The 25,246-nt window shown below is 37.2% G+C and overlaps 1 protein-coding gene across 1 annotated transcript in view; it reads left to right on the top strand.

The window, feature by feature from the left end:
* The window catches only part of LOC124620111 (WD repeat-containing protein on Y chromosome), a 480,275-nt gene that overhangs the window by 198,505 nt on the left and 256,524 nt on the right, over positions 1-25,246 (top strand). The window lies entirely within an intron of this gene.

Genomic DNA, 25,246 nt, shown 5'->3' with positions numbered 1-25,246 from the left:
CTTTTTCAACCTTTTCAGTTATACGGGAACGATGACTAAAGTTATCAAATTCTTTCAGAGACAAATAACATAGTATCTTACTTAAATGAGGTGTGGATAAAAGAAAATTTCTAAAAATAATTTTTTTTAGTTAAATACTGCAATGGCCTTACTGCAGTGGATACACCGGTTCCCATGAGATCACCGAAGTTAAGTGCTGTCGGACCTGGCTGGCATTTGGATGGGTGACCATCCAGCCACCATGTGATTTTGCCATTTTTTGGGGTGCACTCAGCCTCATGATGCCAATTGAGGAGCTACTCAAGCCCGTATAGTAGCGGCTCCGGTCAAAGCAAACCATCATAACAACCGAGAGAGAAGTGTGCTGACCACATGCCCATCCTTATCCGCATCCTCAACTGAGGATGATTCAGCAGTTGGATGGTCCCGATGGGCCACTTGTGGCCTGAAGATGGAGTGCCACTTTACTTAAAAACAAATTTTTCATACTTCTGGCATTAAATACGAATTATCCATTGGTGTCAAAGATTAATAACTGGTAAAAATGGAAATGTCGTGTGGCTAGGGCCTCCCGTCGGGTAGACCGTTCGCCTGGTGCAGGTCTTTCGATTTGACGCCACTTCGGCAACCTGCGTGTCGATGGTGATGAAATGATGATGATTAGGACAACACAACACCCAGTCCCTAAGCGGAGAAAATTTCCGACCCAGCCGGGAATCGAACCCGGGCCCTTAGAATTGACAGTCTGCCACGCTGACCACTCAGCTACCGGGGCGGACAATAACTGGTGATATACCATAGACATGTCTTTAAATATATGAAAAATTACCATTTAGTTTAAATTAATTGAGGCTCTATCTCTCTCTTTCTTCTCACTGGTTTACATATCTGACTGATTAATCAATTTTGGTAAATGCTGAGATGACATAAATAGAAAGCATAAAAGATACAGTTTTTTATTGTTTGATGACTTGCTTTTAAAGCACATACCATTCCTTGTTGGAAGTTTTTTCCACAAGAAATATTCATCTTTATTTGCTACTTTTCTTTGAATTTCTTTAATTAATACAGTTCCAAATATGGATCATTCTTGCATATATCATATATTGCATTGAATTTATGCAGTCTTACAATTTCTTCCATTCCAACATCACTGAGCATTTCAGCATTCTGATCCAGACACAGCATTCACTATTAATAAAACTGAACCAAAAGTTACTTACTGACCCTCAATGAAAAGCAAATACTGGAGCATCAGTAACGCTAATGATAGGCGACAACAGTGTATAGTCAACGGTAATTTATTATCTATGGCAAAACAACTGAATGCTTCTGCTCGAACTGAGTGTGCTAGATGGTGTTGACTGTTTTCATTTGGTTGCTTCCACAGAAAGGTTTCACTCTAAAGAATAAATGAATAATTCAATCCATAAAATGAATGCATAAAGCTACAACTGAGTGAGGTGATTGTTTACCAACACCTGACTGAATAGATTGTTTTTCTTTGGTTGTTCCCTTCACTAATTTTCTGTGAAGCAGCCACTGAACTTGAGGATTCTGTACTGACCTGCTTGTTGTACCACTAAATGGTCAGTCTTGCTCTCTCCCATTATGTTTTGGTGGCAGTTCATAATGGTGAACATCTAATTGGTGCTCTTGCCCTCTTAAATGGCTATGCAGTTCATACAGTGAAGTTGGTAAATGGCAGGCCATGGCTTTTCTTCATGTGGGATAAGATATACCTGTGATCAGACTGGAATGTTGTTGGGTGCCTACGACAGCTCTCACACCTGGGTCCTGAAAATGTGTGTCGATCTTGTGCTACTGGACGCTAAGTAAATATGCAATTGGAATGGATCACATTATTTAGTATATTAGATGGGTGGAGGTTGTCAGTTTGGGAGAGGTAGGAACCATTTGAGGGATAATATTTCTCATTTTAGGGCACAATAAAAGGTAGTCATAGGCCTGGTGGAGAATGTTGTTCAGCTGCTCCAATCTGGTTTGATATTGGATAAAAAGGAAAAGAAGTGGATCAGCTGGGTGTATGGTTGGGGAGGGAGGGAGGGGGGGAGGGAGGGAGGGAGAGAGAGAGAGAGAGAGAGAGAGAGAGAGAGAGAGAGAGAGAGAGAGAAAACCTTCATAACTAGTTATTAGGCGAGGTTGAAGAATGGGATATGGAGAAATGTAGCATGGGAGATCTCTTTGAGGATCTGGTTTGAAAGTCAACATCTTCAGCACACTGGATGTGGGATTGCTATTGCTTCTCCATCACTGTCAACAGCATGTATACATTTTGACATTTTCTTCTTCTATTCAAAAGGTGAATATTTATGTACAACTATGGTGCAAATATACTGCAGTGTACTGCTGATTATTCATGCATGAATTATCCATTTATGGACGACACATGCATAAAAAAATGAAAAAATGTGCAATATTTTTCTATACCAACAGAAATAAACAATCCCCCCATGTAGCAATAAGTGCCATTTCTGTTGTTGAAACCGCATCATTTCCATTGTTACTGACCAGCATCTTCTACATACAGTCATGGGTGACTGGAATTCAAGAGTAGGAAAAGGGAGAGAAGGAAACATAGTGGGTGAATATGGATTGAGGGAGAGAAATGAAAGAGGAAGCCGTCTAATAGAATTTTGCACAGAGCATAACTTAATCATAGCTAACACTTGGTTCAAGAATCATAAAAGAACCCTGGAGATACTAGAAGGTATCAGATAGATTATATAATGGTAAGACAGAGATTTAGGAACCAGGTTTTAAATTGTAAGACATTTCCAGGGGCAGATGTGGACACTGACCACAATCTATTGGTTATGAACTGTGGATTAAAACTAAAGAAACTGCAAAAAGGTGGGAATTTAAGGAGATGGGACCTGGATAAACTGACTAAACCAGAGGTTGTACAGAGTTTCAGGGAGAGCATAAGGGAACAATTGCCAGGAATGGGGGAAAGAAATACAGTAGAAAAAGAATGGGTAGCTCTGAGGGATGAAGTAGTGAAGGTAGCAGAGGATCAAGTAAGTAAAAAGACAAAGGCTAGTAGAAATCCTTGGGTAACAGAAGAAATATTGAATTTAATTGATGAAAGGAGAAAATATAAAAATGCAGTAAATGAAGTAGGCAAAAGGGAATACAAACGTCTCAAAAATGAGATCGACAGGAAGTTCAAACTGGCTAAGCAGGGATGGCTAGAGGACAAACGTAAGGTTGTAGAGGCTTATCTCACTAGGGGTAAGATGTATACTGCCTACAGGAAAATTAAAGAGACCTTTGGAGAAAAGAGAGCCACTTGTATGAATATCAAGAGCTCAGATGGAAACCCAGTTCTAAGCAAAGAAGGGAAAGCAGAAAGGTGGAAGGAGTATATAGAGGGTCTATACAAGGGCGATGTACTTGAGGACAATATTATGGAAATGGAAGAGGATGTAGATGAAGATGAAATGGGAGATATGATACTGTGTGAAGAGTTTGACAGAGCACTGACAGACCTGAGTCAAAACAAGGCCCCGGGAGTAGACAACATTCCATTGGAACTACTGACGGTCTTGGGAGAGCCAGTCCTGATGAAACTCTACCATCTGGTGAGCAAGATGTATAAAACAGGCGAAATACCCTCAGACTTCAAGAAGAATATAATAATTCCAATCCCAAAGAAAGCAGGTGTTGACAGATGTGAAAATTAATGAACTATCAGTTTAATAAGTCACAGCTGCAAAATACTAACGCGAATTCTTTACAGACGAATGGAAAAGCTGGTAGAAGCCGACCTCAGCGAAGATCAGTTTGGATTCCACAGAAATGTTGGAACACATGAGACAATACTGACCCTATGACTTATCTAAGAAAATAGATTAAGGAAAGGCAAACCTACATTTCTTACATTTGTGGACTTAGAGAAAGCTTTTGACAATGTTGACTGCAATACTCTCTTTCGAATTCTAAAGGTGGCAGGGGTAAAATACAGGGAGCGAAAGGCTATTTACAATTTGTACAGAAATCAGATAGCAGTTATAAGAGTCAAGAGGCATGAAAGGTAAGCAGTGGTTGGGAAGGGAGTGAGACAGGGTTGTAGCCTGTCCCTGATGTTATTCAATCTGTATATTGAGCAAGCAGTAAAGGAAACAAAAGAAAAAATTGGAGTAGGTATTAAAGTCCATGGAGAAGAAATAAAAACATTGAGGTTCGCCGATGACATCGTAATTCTATCAGAGACAGCAAAGGACTTGGAAGAGCAGGATATAAGATGAACATCAACAAAAGCAAAACGAGGATAATGGAATGTAGTCTAATTAAGTCAGGCGATGCTGAGGGAATTAGATTAGGAAATGAGACACTTAAAGTAGTAAAGGAGTTTTGCTATTTGGGGAGCAAAATAACTGATGATGATCATCGAAGTAGAGAGGATGTAAAATGTAGACTGGCAATGGCAAGGAAAGCGTTTCTGAAGAAGAGAAATTTGTTAACATCGAGTATAGATTTATGTGTCAGGAAGTCGTTTCTGAAAGTATTTGTGTGGAGTGTAGCCATGTATGGAAGTGAAACGTGGACAATAAATAGTTTGGACAAGAAGAGAAAGGGTAAAAATCGTAGAGGGAGACCAAGAGATGAATACACTAAGCAGATTCAGAAGGATGTAGGTTGCAGTGAGTACTGGGAGATGAAGAAGCTTGCACAGGATAGAGTAGCATGGAGAGCTGCATCAAACCAGTCTCAGGACTGAAGACAACAACAACAACAACAACAACAACATTAATTTTATGTCAGTATCAATGAAGGAAGTAAAAATGAATTTGCTAAGGAGATGATGGAGAAATGAAAGAAACATATGTTGACACTAAAACAAAAATTAGAATTTGTTGAAAGATTTGAGAAGGAGGAAACTGTTGCAAAACTAAGTGCTGGGTATGGCATTGGAATGAAAACTGTTCAGGATCTTAAAAAGAATAAGCAGAAAATATAGGATTTTGTCAGGAAATGTCATTCTAGTTCTGGACCATCTGCACAACAAAGAATGAAGATATCTATATTTGATGAATTAGATGCTGTTCTTTTGCAATGAATTAGCCAACAACAATCACAATGTGTCATTGTTTTCAGGCTCAATGTGGGCTGGAAAAGCTGAATTTTTTCATGAAACTCTAGGGGTAGAGGGAGAATTCAATGCCTCATCTGGGTGGCTAATCTGATTCAAACATCAGGGGATTTGCAGACTTACTGTGCAAGGGGAGTAGCTTAGTTCAGACATCACAGCAGCTAATTCCTACTTAGAAGAGTTCCAAACATTTGTGAAAGAAGAGAATTTCATTCCAAACCAAATTTATAATGCAGATGAAAGTGATTTGTATTGAAAATGTCTACCAATGAGTACCTTTGCTTTGAAGAGTGAAGGTAGTGCTCCTGGATATGTCATCAATATTACATGTTAGAATTTTTTTGCAACACTACTGCTTCTGGGAACCAAAAAGTCAACCTGCCAGTGACCAGAAAAAAACCAATAATAGGAGGATATTGCAGCTAAGAATCTCCCTGTGCAACCAAAAATGAGTACGGCAGATAGTGAAATTTTCAAGAACTGGTTCACATATATTTTGTGCCATAAATTTGGTGATCTCTAGAAGAGAAAGAATTGCCACAGAAGGCTGTTCTATTGCTTGATAATACAGCTTTATACCCTAATGAGAGGATTCTTGTATCTGATGGTGATCTCACTGTAACTGAGCTTTTACCACTTAATGTGACTGCCATTATACAGCCAATGGGCCAAGATGTAATTCCATTGGTAAAATGGCACTACCGAGTAAGTCTACTGAGAATGCTAGAAGTATGCTGGAAGAATTTGACAATTGTAGATGTTGTACATGGGATTTCTGATACCTGGGAGGAAGTCAAGCAACGTACACTGGTTTGACCAGGGAGGAAAATTCTTCCACATTTAAAAGAAAGTGATTTTCAAGGTTTCGTTGATGAAGAAGTAACAGCTGCACAAATAATTAGTCTAGCAATGGGTTTGAATGGTTTTGAAGACCCAGCTTCCCGTACATGAATGATGCTGAAACTGTGACCAGTGCCTCGCAACAAAACACAGAAGAGAACAGTGAAGGTGTAAGTGGGGATGAAGTCAGTGACCTTCTCAGTCATTGTACCACATTTCAGTATGTAGATACTCTTCTAGATTATATGGGCCAGAGGGGGTTTCAGTACAAAGACATTATTGCTGAAAAAATAAAATAAAATGCCATGCAAAAAACTGTCATCTCCTCTCAGAAGCAGGCAAAAATAACATACTATTTTAAGAAATAAACAGGCCTACTGTATGAATGCAAAGAAATTGGATAAACTTCTGAACAAAGAATACATGTTTGAAAATATCTTGCTTATTTAAGGTTCAAATGGCTCTGAGCACTATGGGACTTAACTTCTGAGGTCATCAGTCACCTAGAACTTGGAATTACTTAAACCCAACTAACCTAAGGACATCACACACATCCACGCCCCTAGGCAGGATTTGAACCTGCCACCGTAGCGGTCGCACTGTTCCAGACTGTAGCGCCTAGAACCCTCGGCCACCGCGGCCTTTTGCTTATTTATGTTTTTGATTATTCATGCATCTTGTCTCTGACATTTCCCCGAATAATTAGGAATATCAAAGACTAAAAAATTGGTGTTATATAACTGAAGTACATTAAAACATACACTCTTGTGCAAATCTGTTGCATTTCCTTCTACATAAAAAAATAGATAATTGGTTTCCTGCCACTCTGGCGCAACATGCAGAGAATCATGAAATTTGTAAATAAGAAATTGAGTAGCATCCTTTCTGACTATACAAAAAGTAGACATGTATTTAGACAAACTTTGAGTCTGGTTTCTGATAGCAAACTGAGAATAAAATATGTATCATAGTGTTCATAAATACTGTTTTGGAAAATTAATGTTACCATCTGAGGTTAATCTACTGATGAATTAAATATAGTTTGTGTGGTAGTGTGATGCCTAATAGATGGATTTCCATATCCCATGTATGTTCAATTATTTTTAGCTAGTCTGTAACATTTTCTTGTGTTGCACAAGTACCATAGTTATAGCTGTTCTGACATTTCTGACTTAAAGTGTGAGTGTGAATCTCGGTTTTTTCGATTTAATCCCACAAATCACCTTCCACTTCTTTATGAGGTGACTTACTTGGAATTAGCAACCACTCTTCTTTACTGGATAGCCGATGCTGGAAACCCTCTTCACTCCTTCTACATTGAAAAATGCTAGGTACAGGAATTTTTAGACTCTTTCTACTTATGAAATAAGTAGACATACAAACTTTGCTTTTCATTAATTAATGATGTATTTCACTTTCATACACAATAAAACTCTCACTTTCAACATAAATATATAACTTCTTGTAAGTCCCTCATACAGTCAAATGTCAGAAACAAATTAAATTCCAGTTAAAAGAAAGTTGGCTTTGATACCATAACTTTTCTTAACATAAATCAGAAAATAAGTATTGCCTATAGCAAGGTTACATCAAGAGTTTTCAAGAGTTCTTTTTCAACTGTCTTTGTTTTAATAACAATAGTCAATGACCCAGTAAGCACAGAGCTGCATATAAACTGCATGGTTCCTCCTTACACACGCACTAAAACATCTATGGATTGCCTGACAGGTACTTGTCGGTGCCGTTTGTCTACCGCATCTACTTTCTTCCCGTGACTGATTTTAAACCTGCACACACAAATACACTCCTGGAAATTGAAATAAGAACACCGTGAATTCATTGTCCCAGGAAGGGGAAACTTTATTGACACATTCCTGGGGTCAGATACATCACATGATCACACTGACAGAACCACAGGCACATAGACACAGGCAACAGAGCATGCACAATGTCGGCACTAGTACAGTGTACATCCACCTTTCGCAGCAATGCAGGCTGCTATTCTCCCATGGAGACGTTCGTAGAGATGCTGGATGTAGTCCTGTGGAACGGCTTGCCATGCCATTTCCACCTGGCGCCTCAGTTGGACCAGCGTTCGTGCTGGATGTGCAGACCGCGTGAGACGACGATTCATCCAGTCCCAAACATGCTCAATGGGGGACAGATCCGGAGATCTTGCTGGCCAGGGTAGTTGACTTACACCTTCTAGAGCACGTTGGGTGGCACGGGATACATGCGGACGTGCATTGTCCTGTTGGAACAGCAAGTTCCCTTGCCTGGTCTAGGAATGGTAGAACGATGGGTTCGATGACGGTTTGGATGTACCGTGCACTATTCAGTGTCCCCTCGACGATCACCAGTGGTGTACGGCCAGTGTAGGAGATCGCTCCCCACACCATGATGCCGGGTGTTGGCCCTGTGTGCTTCGGTCGTATGCAGTCCTGATTGTGGCGCTCACCGGCATGGCGCCAAACACGCATACGACCATCATTGGCACCAAGGCAGAAGCGACTCTCATCGCTGAAGACAACACGTCTCCATTCGTCCCTCCATTCACACCTGTCGCGACACCACTGGTGGCGGGCTGCACGATGTTGGGGCGTGAGCGGAAGATGGCCTAACGGTGTGCGGGACCGTAACCCAGCTTCATGGAGTCGGTTGCGAATGGTCCTCGCCGATACCCCAGGAGCAACAGTGTCCCTAATTTGCTGGGAAGTGGCGGTGCGGTCCCCTACGGCACTGCGTAGGATCCTACGGTCTTGGCGTGCATCCGTGCATCGCTGCGGTCCGGTCCCAGGTCGACGGGCACGTGCACCTTCCGCCTACCACTGGCGACAACATCGATGTACTGTGGAGACCTCACGCCCCACGTTTTGAGCAATTCGGCGGTACGTCCACCCGGCCTCCCGCATGCCCACTATACGCCCTCGCTCAAAGTCCGTCAACTGCACATACGGTTCACGTCCACTCTGTCGCGGCATGCTACCAGTGTTAAAGACTGCGATGGAGCTCCGTATGCCACGGCAAACTGGCTGACACTGACGGCGGCGGTGCACAAATGCTGCGCAGCTAGCGCCATTCGACGGCCAACACCGCGGTTCCTGGTGTGTCCGCTATGCCGTGCGTGTGATCATTGCTTGTACAGCCCTCTCGCAGTGTCCGGAGCAAGTATGGTGGGTCTGACACGTCGGTGTCAATGTGTTCTTTTTTCCATTTCCAGGAGTGTATGTGACCTTCAGTAGGTAGGATTCTGCCATTACACACTCACGTCTAGAATATTGTGTGTTTGAGATGGTAGAAGGCTGTGTGGTTCTACAATTTATGCAGAAATTCTCAAATCACTACAAATCCGCCCCCCTCCTCCCCCTTCCCCCCTCCCTCACCCCTCCCACCTCAGATTGAACACGCAATATTTTATACATAATCATTAAGCAAATAATATCACTCATAATAACATTTCAAATCTTAACAGTATACATTTCTTACATATGTTTATATACAGTTTCTTACATATGTTTATATACATATCTTTCCTTTCAATGGCAATCATCTGTCCTCTCTTGATCAATCTTTTGCTTAGTGTTTCGCTACTCTTGTCTTATTTTACTTTGTTACTAAGACATGAAATTTACTCATGGTTTTAGCCAGCTTTACTAATATTTAGGAATTGTGAGGACCCTTTTTCTTTTCTTTACTTCCTTTTTTGCAATTGTAAACTTCAGGTGTTTATTACGTATGAATAATCTATTTTCTATTCCCATCTTTTGTGCTCCATTTTTCCTAGTACATACTATTTTCATTTTTGTAGCTTGGAGGAACTCTGGATGAAATGAAAGTGTTCTTCTGACACTCATTTATTTCCGTGAAACATAATAATGCTAGTCGATCATAGAATTCACACTTCCCAGAATAGTCCTTATAAAATGTATGACTTTCTTCATGATAATGTCCCCTTCTCCTAGGAAAAGCACCTATGCCTTGCTTGTGGGGTGACCTGATGAGAGCACTTTCTCTTTCCATACTGGTAGACACACCCCTTACAAAACATTCCTATTTTTTAGGCCACAGATTGTCCTGTCTCCACATAGGTAAGATTGCCCTTTATACATAGTGAATGCAAGGTATGTCCCCCTTATCCTTTCTGAGTAGGCCTCATGGTTCATTACCCTAGCATACATTTCTATGTATACCATAGTTAAATATCTTCTGGTAGAGATATAAATATATCTTAAGCCTCAAATTCATTCTTTAATATATCATTTACTCACTAGAGTCCTTCTCTATCTTTCAATGTCTATATTTTCAACAGATACTATGTCTACATATACTATTTACATCCCACTATCCTTCAGTTCATCAGAGTATTTATTACACCGATGTTTCTTAATGATCAACACGACTAATTCCTCTCCTACTTTCATTTTCTTTCTTTGCTTGTGCCTCACTTTTATTTATCCATCACTCATTGCTACTTTATACTTGTTCATTATGTATCATTTTCATTCCACAAACTTATATGCTTTTGTCTCTCTTTGCGTGTGAGTTCATTGTGCCTCTTCTAATCTCTATTTAGAACTGTCCATGTTCTTTATTTATGTGCACTTCTTCTTATGTACATTCAATGTAAAACCATCATAGCTTCCTATATATGGGCGCATATTTCCATATGTACACACATTTTCCCCTACAACACCTGGCAGTTCTCACATCATGACAGGCTTCGTCTTATGTAATTTAATGTTTGTGTAGAAGTGTATATTTATGTATGTGTGGAGGCGTGTTCATGTAGTCTGATTTTTTGGCCTTCTTATCTAAAGATAAGATTTAGGTTTCAGGTAAACATGGATACAAGGAAGGACTTCAGCAATAGAAGTTTGTGAATATGAAAAGAGGGGAAAAAATAGACAGGTACTCAAATGAGAAGCAAGAAAAGAAAAAATTGATGGGAATGCTAGGATCAAAGAAGAGAAAGAAGATAGCCCCAAAGACAGGAAACCTTTCTAACCCCCCTTTCCTAGGATCCCTACCCCTCAGATACTTCAGTGAGACGCTGGAGGAGGTCTTGTGTTAAATTGTCCCCTACAGAATGGACTTGTCCCACTTTCACACTTTGAGGTCCCTGAAGGAAATCCTAGTAACCCTTTGGAAATGGAAAATGATGAAACATCAGGTACACTTCTTTGTAATTGTTCTTTGAAAGGTGTGCTGTGTGTTTTGTGTTAGACATGATTTACCTGTTCTTGTAAATCATGCTTTTAGCTACAATACCCACCCCTTTCAAAATTTATACAAACCATCCTATCTATATCACATCTCATAAAAGGTATAAAATACTCTATACAAAATAGAAAATGTTTACACTAAGGTATGACAGTTGTTCAGCTAGTCACATCATATTATGTTTTCCACAAATATAATACTCTACTCAGTTAATTTCCTCTAGATATCACTTTTTTTCTGTGATACTCTTAAATTTTTTCTCTATTTTATAGTCATATCCAGTTTTCCAATCAATAAGATTACAGGATAGTTCTAGATTTTAAAGGAATTCGGTGCAGGAAAACTATTTTGGAAGAAACACCGAAGACGGCTCAGAATCTGACGGTCGTTATTCAGTCCGTTAACTCAGAATGTTAACATCCCTGGGTGATATACATTGTTACATCCTTTACATTTTATTTTTATTTCCCCTTCTCTAATCCAGTTGTGGGATCTACTAAACATAACATCTTAGGATGGACAACCGTTTGTACCCGGTGTGGTCCCTCATAATTTTGGAAAAACTTATGAGACTCTTTCTTCAGAGTCAAGCTGTGAAGATGTTGTTTTATAAGAACCAGGTCATCGACTTGGTACTGAGGTTTCACAGCCTTTTTGTTATACTTACTTACACTTTGAAGCACCTTTTCAATTAATTTCTTAGAAACTACTTCTTGATTTACTTCGTAATTGACACTAGGTTTTTCATGCCAATTAAAACACTTAATAAGAGGTTCTCCTATAAAAGGTTTCCCTATAACTTCTAAAGCTGCCAATCCAGTTCATAAATGGGGTAATCCATTTAGGATAAGTTCAAAGTCGTTAATTTTCGTTGCCCACGAAGAATGATTTTCATGGCAGTAAGTATGACATAATTTTCCAATTTCCTTCATTACACATTCACATGGATCTGATGATGAGTCATAATTGGATACTAACACTTGTTGAATGTTTTTCCCTATTAGGAATTCTCTAAATTTGTTACTTACAAATTGTGGTCCATTATCAATAAGAAACCATTTTGGTTTACCTACTTCTAGAAAGTATTGTTGTAAACAGTGTGTAACTGTCTGTGTATTTGCTCTTTTAATGGGATATAGTTTAACATATTTTGACCAGCATTCTATGATAACCAAAATATATGATACTCCTTCCTTTCCATGTGGAATTGGTCCAAAAAAATTCTCTGCTGTGAGGTCGTGTAATGACTTAGGAATAATAGATTACATTTTTTATTTCACATGAGCATTATTCTCTTTTACTTTCTGGCAAGTTTCACAGGTTCTAATCAATGATGCTATTTTATGACATAGTTTCTTGAAATAATAAAACTTATTCAAATGGGATGTACATTTTTTTATTCCGAAAGGTCCATATCCTGTGTGAACATACCACACAAGTTTGTCTTCCATTACCTTCGGAATACATAAGCACCAACGTTGTGATGTTACGCTGTCTCTCCAAAACAAGTTATGACCTATAATTTTCCATTTTCCTAATTGATTAGGAGGTAATGAGCTCTAGATACACATAGAAAATATTTCTGTGAAATAAGGATAATGATGGATATTCCCTGTTATTCTTTGAGCCATTTCCTTTACAATGACATTTGGATATTATGCCGACATAAAATTAATGGCAAAAATAATGCTGGGCTCTTCCATATGTTTCATTTCTTCCATTCCTATGGGTAGCCGCAAAAAAGCATCGGGTACAATATTTTTGGAACCTTTTACATATAGTGTCTTAATAACGTATTCCTGTAGGAAAATCATCCGTCGCATCAACCTACTGTGTAGTAATTGACTACTCCTCAGAAAGGATAAAGCTCGATAATCTATATAAATATGGATTTCTGATCCCCATACTAATGTTTGAAACTTTTGAATACTCCGCACAATCGCCAATAGTTCCTTTTCAGTAGCTGTGTAATTTAGTTCGTGCTTATTTAGGCTATGGATAGCAAAAGCTATGGTTCTGTGTTCTGCATTACTTGGATCACATTCTCCTTGGAAAATTACAGCAGGAACACCATAATCAGATGCATCTGTAAAAAATGTGAATGGTTTGCCCATAATTTGATGATATAATATGGGTGACTCAAGAAGCACTCTTTTAACGTTTTCAAACACATCATTTGAATCTTGAACCCAAGTGCACGGTACTCCCTTTCTTAATTAACTTAAAATTCTTGGGTCATTTAACTCTTGCCCTCATACATACTGTCAATAGTATCCGGCCATACCTATAAATCCTCTTAAGTGTCTTACATTTCTGGGGTGTGGACATTCTTTGATAACTTTTACGTGTTCAGGGTCCAGTCTAATCCCTTTTACCACTATAATGTGACCTAAGAACTTAAGTTCTTGGCACATGGCAAAGGATTTAGACAGCTTCACCGTAATACCTTTTTCTTTCAATTTTTTCAGTCTTGCACAAAGTTAGACAATGGTCCTCCCAAGTAGCTGATATTATTGAGATATCATCTACGCATATTATCAAATCCTTTAATAAGTCTCTTCCTATTGCTTCATCTAATGCACATATAAATACGGACACAGAGATATTAAGTCCAAATGGCAATACATTAAAATGTTAAGATATTGCATCAGATAAGAAGGCTGCATACTTTTTGGATTCTGGATGTAATTTATCTGCCAATATCCCATGGTCAAGTTAATCATACTAAAGAATCTCGCCTTTTCAAATTTGGATAACAATTTGTTGGTATTAATTGGTCAATCTCTCTCCATTTATATTGGTCAATTTAATGTATGAGCGTCTAAGACTAATCGTACCCCTCCTGTAGCTTTCTTCACCATGACTAGAGGATTATTCAATACTCTGGAAGTTCATTCTTTAACATTATTATCAATCATTTTGTTAATCTCATCCCAAACTGCTTTCTTCAAACTCACTGGTAATGGATACAGTTTGCAAAAGAATGAAGTGTCATCTTTGATATTGAACTTACAGATATAGTTGCTGATGTTACCAGGACAATCGAAAAAACACCACTTCATACTCCATTAAAATTTTATACAAAATCTCATCTTTGTTGATCAGTTAATATTACAGATTCATTAACTTTATCTTGTATATCAGTTTGTTGTGTTACTTGATTCACATTATCGATTTTCGGTGATAATTGTGCTGTAGCTGTTAATCATAGACACTGACACTCAGTTGTTTGTTCCTCAATGTTCATCAATGTTTAAGATGACTTTCAACTCTAACAGCCAATCTAAACCAAATGATACTTCTCTATTAATATTCTCTACTATTAATAGCGTTTGACGAAATAATATATGTCTAATACTACAGTTCACTTTTTGTTCCCATTATCCCAATTATGTGTACTCCAATCACGGGCAATAACAGTAAACACTGTTTATTCTGTATTGAGCTAAAAAATGTGTTTGAGATTAGTGATACCTCACTCCCTGAATCTATAAATATGTTAAGCTCAAAATTTTCCACTGTCCCTGCTATTATAGGTTGTGGGTTATTAGTAGCTAAGCTTGGTTCTTCAAGCAGAACCATTCCTTTGTGGGTATTTTGTGTGTGAAGTTAACATACTTATATGGAATAAGGCCTTCTAATGTATCTCCATGACCTTGGCCCTGGGCCTGGATCCAGATTGAACAACGTTTTCCTCAGTACTATTAATTATGGGTTGGTTACCAAAACGAGATACTACATTTCCATTCTGTGTTTTATGGTTACTCAGGACAAATTATTGAGAAGCTACCACATCTAAATTTGAAGATGGCTGTTTCTTTTGATAATTGTCGTTACAACTTTTCTTACTGAACCAGTGTACTTTTACTAGGTTTGCCTCATGCTTTTTAAAATTATTTCCGCTATTTCTATTATATTTTGAGCTTTCACTTTGGTGTAAGGTTTCATTGTGGTCCTTATTTACTGCATCAAGTGTGCCAATGAAAGACAACAACTCTTCTATTGTTTTCCAACCACTACACAAGATGTCTTTTCTCATATAGATTGGCAATCGTCTAATTAAAATATGTACTAATCCTACTTCTTCCATTGGCTTATCTAAATACTTTCCTCATGTTAAATGCTAATCAAAATATTTCCTTTTACTACCCCAAGTAGTATTATAATATTTTCGGTCCCTTAGATCTGATATTAACTTTTCTTGAGCACAGGCAGACCAGTACTTCTCTTTAAATTTCTTTTGAAAGTCTCCCCAAGAGGAAAAATTTTCAATATTTACTGTTCTCCATTCTGAGGCTTCTCCTAGAAGGTACCCCAAAGTAAATTCAATCTCCAGAATGAGATTTTCACTCTGCAGCGGAGTGTGCGCTGATATGAAACTTCCTGGCAGATTAAAACTGTGTGCCCGACCGAGACTCGAACTCGGGACCTTTGCCTTTCACGGGCAAATGCTCTACCATCTGAGCTACCGAAGCACGACTCACGCCTGGTACTCACAGCTTTACTTCTGCCAGTATCAATCTTCTTGGAATATTCTCAGTTTTTTGGTAAAGCTTCGTTAAATCTTTTTAAGAAATGGGTTGGATGTACATCTCTGTCTGGCTTAAATTTAGGGAATTGTCTAGATAACCCTGAATGGGCTCTCCGCTGCAAATCAGTCACTGCTTTACTAGTTAATAGAACATTAGGTGAAGTTACCCTTTTTTCTACATTGTCTTGGATAAGCTTAAATTCTCTCCACAGAGTCGTCCATACCCTTCCTGGTATCACTGAATTCGGAAGAACCAATAGGTGATATATTTCATGATGTTATTCTCTCAGTAACCTTTTGATCTATAATTTCTCCAAATTGTTCCTCCAAACTAATACATTTATAATATCAGAGTTAGCTATTGTCTCTTTGAAATTTCTTTCTACATTATCTACCCGTGTACTGACACCTGTAATTTGCAATTGAATGACTGGCATTCATTCATTCTTCTTATCTACACTCACTTTCAAGTTATTCAACCCTTGCCTCACATCATTATACTTAACATTGAACACGTTTTCAAGAGATCCTAACTTTTCGGTAAGTTCAGATCCCATGTTATTACATTTGCTCTCAATGTTAAGTTCCAATATTTTCAATAAACCTTGAAAATTGTTACTCTGTTTCTGACTAAGATTAGTCAACATATGATTTATGTGATTGGTGAAAGAATTTGTTAACTCATTCTTTAAATCTACTTTTAAATTCTCTACTTTATTACTTACTGCATCACACTCAGTATTCAAAGCACCCATGCCTTTGCATAGATTACTAAATTCTTTGCTTTGAGAGTCAACTTCAGCATTAAATAAACCTAAATTTTTCATTTGAATATTTAGAGTTTCACTCTGTGCATTTTAAACCTTCACTCTGGGTATTTAATTGAGGATTTACTAAGTCTAGTTCTTTACTCAGAGTCACACTCTGAGCATTCAATTGAGAATTTAATGAGTTTAGCTTAAAAATCTGAGTTTTGATTAAATTTATCAACTCAGTCCAGTCAGGCACTTCTTTGCTAATTTTCATGGCCATAACTGGGTCTTGAGTTTCCCCAACCCGTTGTATATTTTCCATACTTTTAAATGCCTTAGCTTTTGTAAGCATTTAAAACTAACTTTAAATATGATAATTACACAATAAAAGTCAACAGTATCTTCTACAACTTCATACTAAAGTAATCAAGTTTTGTTTCATGCACACCAGTGTAAAATTCGCATTGCATAGGTGTGTGGATGTGGAGGCAGGTCAGCACCAGTGAATAGCAGCTGGGGCCGGGGTGTCGGGTTATGTTGGTTTCTGTGTCTGTGTCCCCGTGATGTGTGTAAGTAAGTGCTGTATACTACTCAGACTGGATCTTCTTGATTGAAGCATTCTGTGCATACTTCTTAGACAAGTACATTGAAATCTTCTTTGCTGTTTTAATCAATGTGAAGTTTTCATTTCTTCAGCTTTTTTACATTTGAATTATGCTCCATTGTATACTTGAACATATTCCAATTTCTTGGAGTAATTCTCTTGTCGTATTACGTTTGGTTGCTATGACAACAGGTAACAGCTTCTTTTCTCATTTTTTTACTTAAAATCCCTGTTTTCTCAGTCCTTTCACACATGTTGCCACAATGTGATGTTTCCGACTTAAAGTGTGAGTGTGAATCTGATTTATTTCAGTTTATTCCCCCAAACCACCTTCCACTTCTTTATGAGGTGAGTTACTTGGAATTTGCAGCCACTCTTTTTTACTGGATAGCTGGCTGCTGGAAATCCTCTTGACTTCTCCTCCATCGAATAACGCTAGGTACAGGAATTTTTAGACTCTTTCTACTTGTGAAATAAGTAGACATAGAAACTTTGCTTTTCATCAATTAATGATGTATTTGACTTTCATACAGAATAGAACTCTCACTTTCAACATAAATATATAATGTCTTGTAAGTCCCTCGTACAGATTAGATTAGATTAGATTAGATTTACTTTCATTCCAATTGATCCGTAGTGAGGAGGTCCTCCAGGATGTGGAACATGTCAGAAAAACAACAATACATGACAAATATTTAAACTAAAACAAATAAGCTAATGTACCATTCCACAGGTCCCAAGTGGAATGATCGTCATTTTTTAATGAACACTAAGAGTCATTTTACAAATACTATTGCACTGAATTTAAAATAAAAAAGTTTTTTATTTATTTATAAGGTAAGAAACATATAATACAACTACTGTAATACTTATTTACAATGAACACATTACTGCACTGAAATGGTGCAGAAGTTAGATTATACTTACACATACACACACACACACACACACACACACACACACACACACACACAAATTTTCAGTGAACACATTACTGCACTGAAATTGTGCAGAAGTTATGTTGTACTTATGTACAAATCAGTTGGTTTTCCTCAGAAATTCATCAATGGAGTAGAAGGAGTTGGCCACCAATAAATCCTTTAGGCTTCTCTTAAACTGAATTTCATTGGTTGTTAAGCTTTTTATGGCTGCTGGCAAGTTATTGAAAATGTGTGTTCCTGAATAATGCACACCTTTTTGTACAAGACTAAGTGACTTTAAATCCTTGTGAAGATTATTCTTATTTCTAGTATTGATTCCATGAATTGAGCTATTGGTTTGAAAAAGTGATATATTTTTAATGACAAATTTCATTAAGGAATAAATATATTGGGAAGCTGTAGTTAGTATCCCTAGTTCCCTAAACAGGCTTCTGCAGGGTGTTCTTGAGTTCACACCACATATAATTCTTACTGCACGTTTTTGTGCCCGGAAAACTTTAGCTTGGCTTGATGAATTACCCCAGAAAATAATCCCATATGACATTATGGAATGAAAGTAAGCATAGTATGCCAGCTTTTTCATTTTTATATCCCCTATGTCTGACAAAATTCGCATTGCAAACAGAGATTTGTTAAGACGCTTCAGCAGTTCTGTGGTGTGCTCCTCCCAGTTGAATTTATTATCAAGCTGTAATCCCAAGAATTTAACACCGTCCACTTCTTCTATCTTCTTGTCATCATATGTTAGACATATACTCTTGGGACACCCCTTACAAGTTCTGAACTGCATGTAGTGTGTTTTTTCAAAGTTTAGTGACAAAGAATTGGCTAGGAACCAGTGATTAATGTCTACAAATATTTTATTGGCTGATCTTTCTAAGACTACACTTGATTTGCTATTTATTGCAATGTTTGTATCATCAGCAAACAAAACAAACTTGGCATCTGGTAATGTTACTGATGAAAGGTCATTGATATACACAAGAAAAAGTAAGGGCCCCAAAATGGAACCTTGTGGGACCCCACATGTAATTAGTTCCCAGTTGGATGATGCCTGATAGCTTGATACATGTCTCTTTCCTAATAACACCCTTTGTTTCCTGCCAGAGATATAAGATTTGAACCATTTTGCAGCATTTCCTGTTACACTATAATATTCTAGTTTACTTAAAAGGATATTGTGATTTACACAGTCAAATGCCTTTGACAGATCACAAAATATACCAGTTGCCTGCAATTTTTTGTCTAATGAATTAAGTACATTTTCACTGTAAGTGTAGATAGCCTTCTCAATATCAGAACCTTTTAGAAATCCAAACTGTGACTTTGACAGTATGTTATTTGAGATAAGATGGTTATAAAGACGACTGTACATTACTTTTTCGAAAATTTTTGAGAATGCTGGCAACAGTGAAATTGGACGGAAATTTGATGCTATTTCTTTATCTCCCTTCTTAAACAGTGGCTTAACTTCAGCATATTTCAGCCATTCGGGAAATATTCCACTGATAAACGACTGGTTACACAGATAGCTTAATATGTTACTTAGCTCAGAATCACATTCTTTAATTAACTTTGTTGATATTTCATCATACCCACTAGATGTTTTTGATTTTAAAGATTTTATGATGGACATTATTTCTGTTGGGGTAGTGAGGGTCAAATTCATATTATGGAAGTTACTTGAAATGTCTGGTCTAAGGTAATCCATAGCAGCATCTACCGAACCTGACAACCCCATCTTTTCAGTAACAGTTATAAAATGTTTGTTAAAAAGTTCTGCAACACTATACACATCTGTCACCAATGCATCATTTACTCTTAATGCTATTTGTTCCTCTTCATGTCTGGTTCTACCGGTCTCCTCCTTCACTATATCCCATACAGTCAAATGTCAGAAACAAATTCAATTCCAGTTAAAAGAAAATTGGCTTTGATATCATAACTTTTCTTAACATAAATCAGAAAATAAGTCTTGCCTATAGCAAGGTTATATCAAGAGTTTTCAAGAGTTCTTTTCCAACTGTCTTTGTTTTAATAACAATAGTCAATGACCCAGTAAGCACAGAGCTGCATACAAACTCCATGGTTCCTCCTTACACACTCACTAAAACATCTATGGATTGCCTGACAGGTACTTGTCGGTGCCGTTTGTCTACCGCATCTACTTTCTTCCTGTGACTGATTTTAAACCTGCACACACAAATATGTGACTTGCAGTAGGTAGGATTCTGCCATTCCACACTCATATCTAGAATATTGTGTGTTTGAGATAATAGAAAGCTGAGTGGTTCTAGAATTTACACAGAAATTGTCGAATCACTACACTGTTTGTCATACCAGGATATCCATTTTCTGAGTGGTTGGTGACTTTTTATACATTTTTGCAAATCATGATGGACAAGAGACTGCACTGCTGCATTAGTTGAAATTTCCATGCTGAAAGAAACTTATTATGAACCCGACTTACAGAGAGGGGATTCTCAGCGTGGACAACTCTTCAGCAAGAATCACTCAGACTGCTGACCAGAAAACATATTCTGCATACTACCAAATATCAGAAGAAATGCAGGTATCAAGATGGCATCTAGTATATCTGTTAATAAAACTTGACACTTCAAAATCTGCATCAGTACTCAACAGGACACCTTATGACATATGACATGGGCCAATTTGGTACCACTTAAGATATATGTAAAAATGATACAGTCAGTTAGTATAACTTTTCACCAGTCAGGGTATCTTTGTACCACTTACTTCCTTTATTTCAAATGGCTCCTGCTCCACCTACTTGCAATGTAAGAGTTTTACTACCTGTGTGGCTGAGAAGAGAGACCCTGACAACAGTGATTTGAGCAGAAAAATTCCAAGTTAATAAAATATTTTGATATTACAAAGTAAACTGCAGTATTGAATTAACAATGTTTGTTTGATCAGCTATTGAATTAACAGGGCATGATATCTCCAAGAAATTAATCATTTTGTGTGTGTATGGATCTGCCAGTGGAAGTGTGGACACTTTTTTCTATAAGTTAATAGAAGTTCTAGATAAAGTCTCAAGTACAAAGATCAACATAATTCTGTGTGGAGACATTAACATCAACACTAACATCATAAATGAATCCAGTAGCACCTTCATAAACATCCTTAAAACTTTTGGCATGTCCCTATTGGTCAATAGTGCAACAAGGGTTACCACAACGACTTCATCAGTAATTGACCACAATAAATAGCAAGAGTTGAGATCTGAGAGAGCAGTTGAGCAGCATTCTTGTTTGAGTACAGTCTATGTCATACATATTGGTAAACAATTTATTTATTTATTTATTTATTTATTTAGCATCCAATAGGTCACACATGTGATATAGGATTTGCCATTTGATTACACGTAACACATAACAACACATACACATAATAAATGGACAAACATATACAAACAGCAAAACTAATTAAATAGACATAGTACATAAGTAGTGTACAAGAACTTATTACACAAAAACAAAAGTACATGCTAATGATAAACAATTATAGATCATGAACTACACCTTATACACAAAATGTGTTATGGATATTTAACAGATTCTTCATAAGTACCATAATTATGAAGTTGAAAATATAATTAAATTATTTTAAATTTTTTAAAAGATAAGTACAGGTTTCAATTCACAGTCTGAGACAGGTATTCATTTACACTGTAGTAGCATTTTTCCATCAAGTACTTTTTTACTTCACACTTGAAATTATTTTTGCCTTTCAATTCTTTAATTTGAGATGGAAGTGCATTTAAAAACTTTATTCCTAAGTGGCTAACATGTTTCTGACTTCTAGTTTTTGCTACATACGGAATGTGGTAGCCTTTACAATGCCTTGTATTGTGATCACGGTAGCTTGAGTTGGTTTGGAGAGTGCAGTTATTTTTACTGATCATTTCCAGGCATTTAAAAATATATAGCGATGGTATTGTCAGTATTTTTAGTTGTCTGAATAAGGGTCTACAGTGAGTTTGTTGTGGGCTGTGTGTCATGATAGGAATAGCTCTTTTTTGCATAATAAAAATGTCATTTAGTCTTGACCTGGTTTTTCCCCAAAAACTTATGCCATAGCTTGCAACTGATTGGAAATAACTAAAGTACACCACTCTAATACATTCCTTGCTACATACCTTGGATATTATTCTTAAGGCAAAACATGTTGAGCTAAGTTTCTGAGTAAGATATACACTGTGTTCATTCCAGTTTAAATCTTGGTCAGTTCGCATTCCCAGAAACTTTGTGGTGCACACTTTTTCTATTTGTTTGCTATCCAGCATAAGGCACATATTTTCCCCTTGACACTATCTTCCATACTGTATAAAGGTTGTTTTCTTTGTATTTAATGTCAGCTTATTTGAATAAAACCATGACTGTATGTAAGAGAGCATTTTTTCTGCTGTAGTACACAATGATTCTTTTATATCACTAATTATGTTACTTGTGTCATCTGCAAATAGTAGAATTTTGGCTGAGCTGTCTGGAGCCTGTATATCATTGATATACATTAGAAATAACAATGGGCCTAGAATGCTGCCCTGTGGAACACCTATTTCAATTTGTTTTGGTACAGATATGAGTTTAAAATTGTGCAGGTTGTTGGATGACCTCAGCTCAACAACTTGTGACCTGTTTTGCAGATAAGATTCAAACCATTTTTTAACAGTACCCCTGATGCCTATTGCTTCAAGTTTCCCTAGTAGTATTACATGGTTCACAGTATCGAAGGCTTTGGATAAATCTAGATTAATTCCAACAACCTGTTTTTTTGACTCCAAATTTCATACTATTTCTGTTGTGTAGTCCAATATGGCGGTTCCTGTACTGTGTCCTTCTCGAAAACCATGTTGGCAGTTATTTGTTAGTTTATGTTTTTCTAGATATTTTGTAACCCTGATTTTCATTAATTCCTCAAGTATTTTGGAGAAGGCCGGGAGGAGAGATATAAGTCGGTAATTTTCTATTTTATGTCTGTCACCATTTTTGTATAGAGGTATCACTTTAGAGATTTTAAGTTTATCCAGAAATGTCCCTTCACTAAGGGACAAGTCTGTTATGTGCACTATGGGTTTGACAACACATGGAGCAATTTTCTTAATTATTGATACAGGTACATCATCCAATCCAGAGGACATTTTGGATTTCAAGCATTTAATGACTTTTAGAACTGTTGGGATTGCCATCATGCTGGTAGTTATCATTGGAGTTGTCACTGTTGGTAGTTGCTTAAAGTTACTACTTAAAGTAAGGGGAATATTTACAAAATAATTGTTTACATAGTTTGCCATGGCATCTTTTTCTATGGGGATATTATCATTATTTTTAAGATTGATTTCCTGTTCTTTAGTTTGACCCCCAGTTTCTTTTTTTACCATTTTCTACATCATTCTGGACTTGTTACTAGCCTGCCTTATTAATCTATCATTACTTAATAATTTTGCTTTTGCTATTACTTTGTGGGAAGTCTTTTTTGTATACTCAACAAACTGCTGATCATGACATGTTTTTAACTTTAAACTTAGTAATTTCATGGTTTCACTTGACGTTTTTATTCCGGGTGTAATTCAGGTCCCTTTGGATTCACATGATCTATAACTCAAAACTTTTTTGGGAAACACATTTCAAAGTATGTCATAAAACTGGAAGCAAATGTATTGTAAGCATCATTTGTGTTTGTTTGTGCCAAGACCTCTGACCAAAGTGCATTTTTTAAATTATTTTTGAACTAATTACAATTTTCAGTAGAGAAAAGTCGTTTGTACTCCTTCTTATTTTCCTCCTTCTTGGGAGTTGCAGTGAGATTAAAGGTTAGTGCATTATGATCTGATAATCCTATATTCACATTTGTAACTGCAATTTCATGTGTGAGCACATATGAGAAGATGTTATCCATTAGGCTTTCACTGGACTCTGTTGTCCTAGTGGGAGCTGATATGTGGGGGACCATGTTGAAGCTTTTTAGTATGTCTAAAAACTTGGTTTTTACTGAACTCTGGACCAATAGATTAATATTAAAGTCACCACAAAGAATTATGGTAGAGTTCTCATTTGAGAAAGTGTTGAGCATTTCTTCCAAATTCTTAAGAAAGACTTCAGTATCTCCAGATGGTGATCTGTAAATTGCTGCAACAATTATTTTCTTCTTTAAACTATATAACTGAATGGCTACTGCTTCAAAATCCTTTTGTATGATTAATGGTTTAGCCTCGTATCTTAACTGAAATTTAAGCTTGTGACAGATAAATGCATACACCACCACCTTTGGCATTTTGCCTACAGTACTGACTGAAAAGTTTATATTGGCTTAAGTTTATGCTGTTTAGTTCACTGTCCCTGCACCAATGTTCCATAACACATAAACAATCAATATGGTCACTATTTGCTGCTACCTCAAGTTCAAGATACTTGTTTTTAAGACACTAATGTTCAGACTCATAATTCTTAGCTGATTTGAACAATCCAACTGACCTGTGACTTTACACTCTGTTGAAACATTTTCTCTTACACCGTTACAAGATTTCATGCCTTGTTGTAGATTCCTCTGCTTGCAAACATTTACCTGTTTTCCTGTTATGCGCTGTTGTTCACTGTTTTGCCCCAGCAAAAATCCTGGCTTCTCAAGGGTGGCTGCTTCTTCTGGTGTGATGTCTGCTCCTATTACCACTGTTGCTGCTGTGTGCTGTTGCAGTGAATGCCAGTGATTCTGGTTGGTTGGTTATTGACGTTGGAACTACTGCTTCTGATGTTGCTGTGACTCCTAATGATTCTGGCTGGTTGGTTTCTGATGCTGTGACTATTGCTTCTGATAATAGTTCTGCTGCTGCTAATGTTGGTTCAGTAGTATGTTCCTCTGTTGCTACTGTTTTTTGGATGGTCCATTTGCGTGTTGCTGATGTTTGTGCTGGTGTTTCTGCTATTGGAGATTTATACCATCCCAGTTCAATGGTTGTCACTTTGGAATTGCAATTAATTGCTTCCCTTATTAAGTTTCCTAACCTGGCCTTATCATTCTGTTAAGGTGAAGCCTATGTTTCATAAAACATTCTCTATCAAGTGTGCTTGAGTCAATTAATTTCACATTACTGAATAGCCTACAACTACTTTTAAATTTCACATTAATTCTGTGAATTTCCTTATTCACACATGACCATTCAGGTAAATCATGCCTGTGGGTAAAGTTCACCAGTAAAATGTTTGTTTTTGACAGTACTAG

This window comes from Schistocerca americana, chromosome 6, assembly GCF_021461395.2.
Source record: "Schistocerca americana isolate TAMUIC-IGC-003095 chromosome 6, iqSchAmer2.1, whole genome shotgun sequence".
Classification (NCBI taxonomy): Eukaryota; Metazoa; Arthropoda; class Insecta; order Orthoptera; family Acrididae; genus Schistocerca; species Schistocerca americana.
Note: the sequence above shows the minus strand (reverse complement) of the source record. Positions and strands in the feature narration are given on the sequence as shown.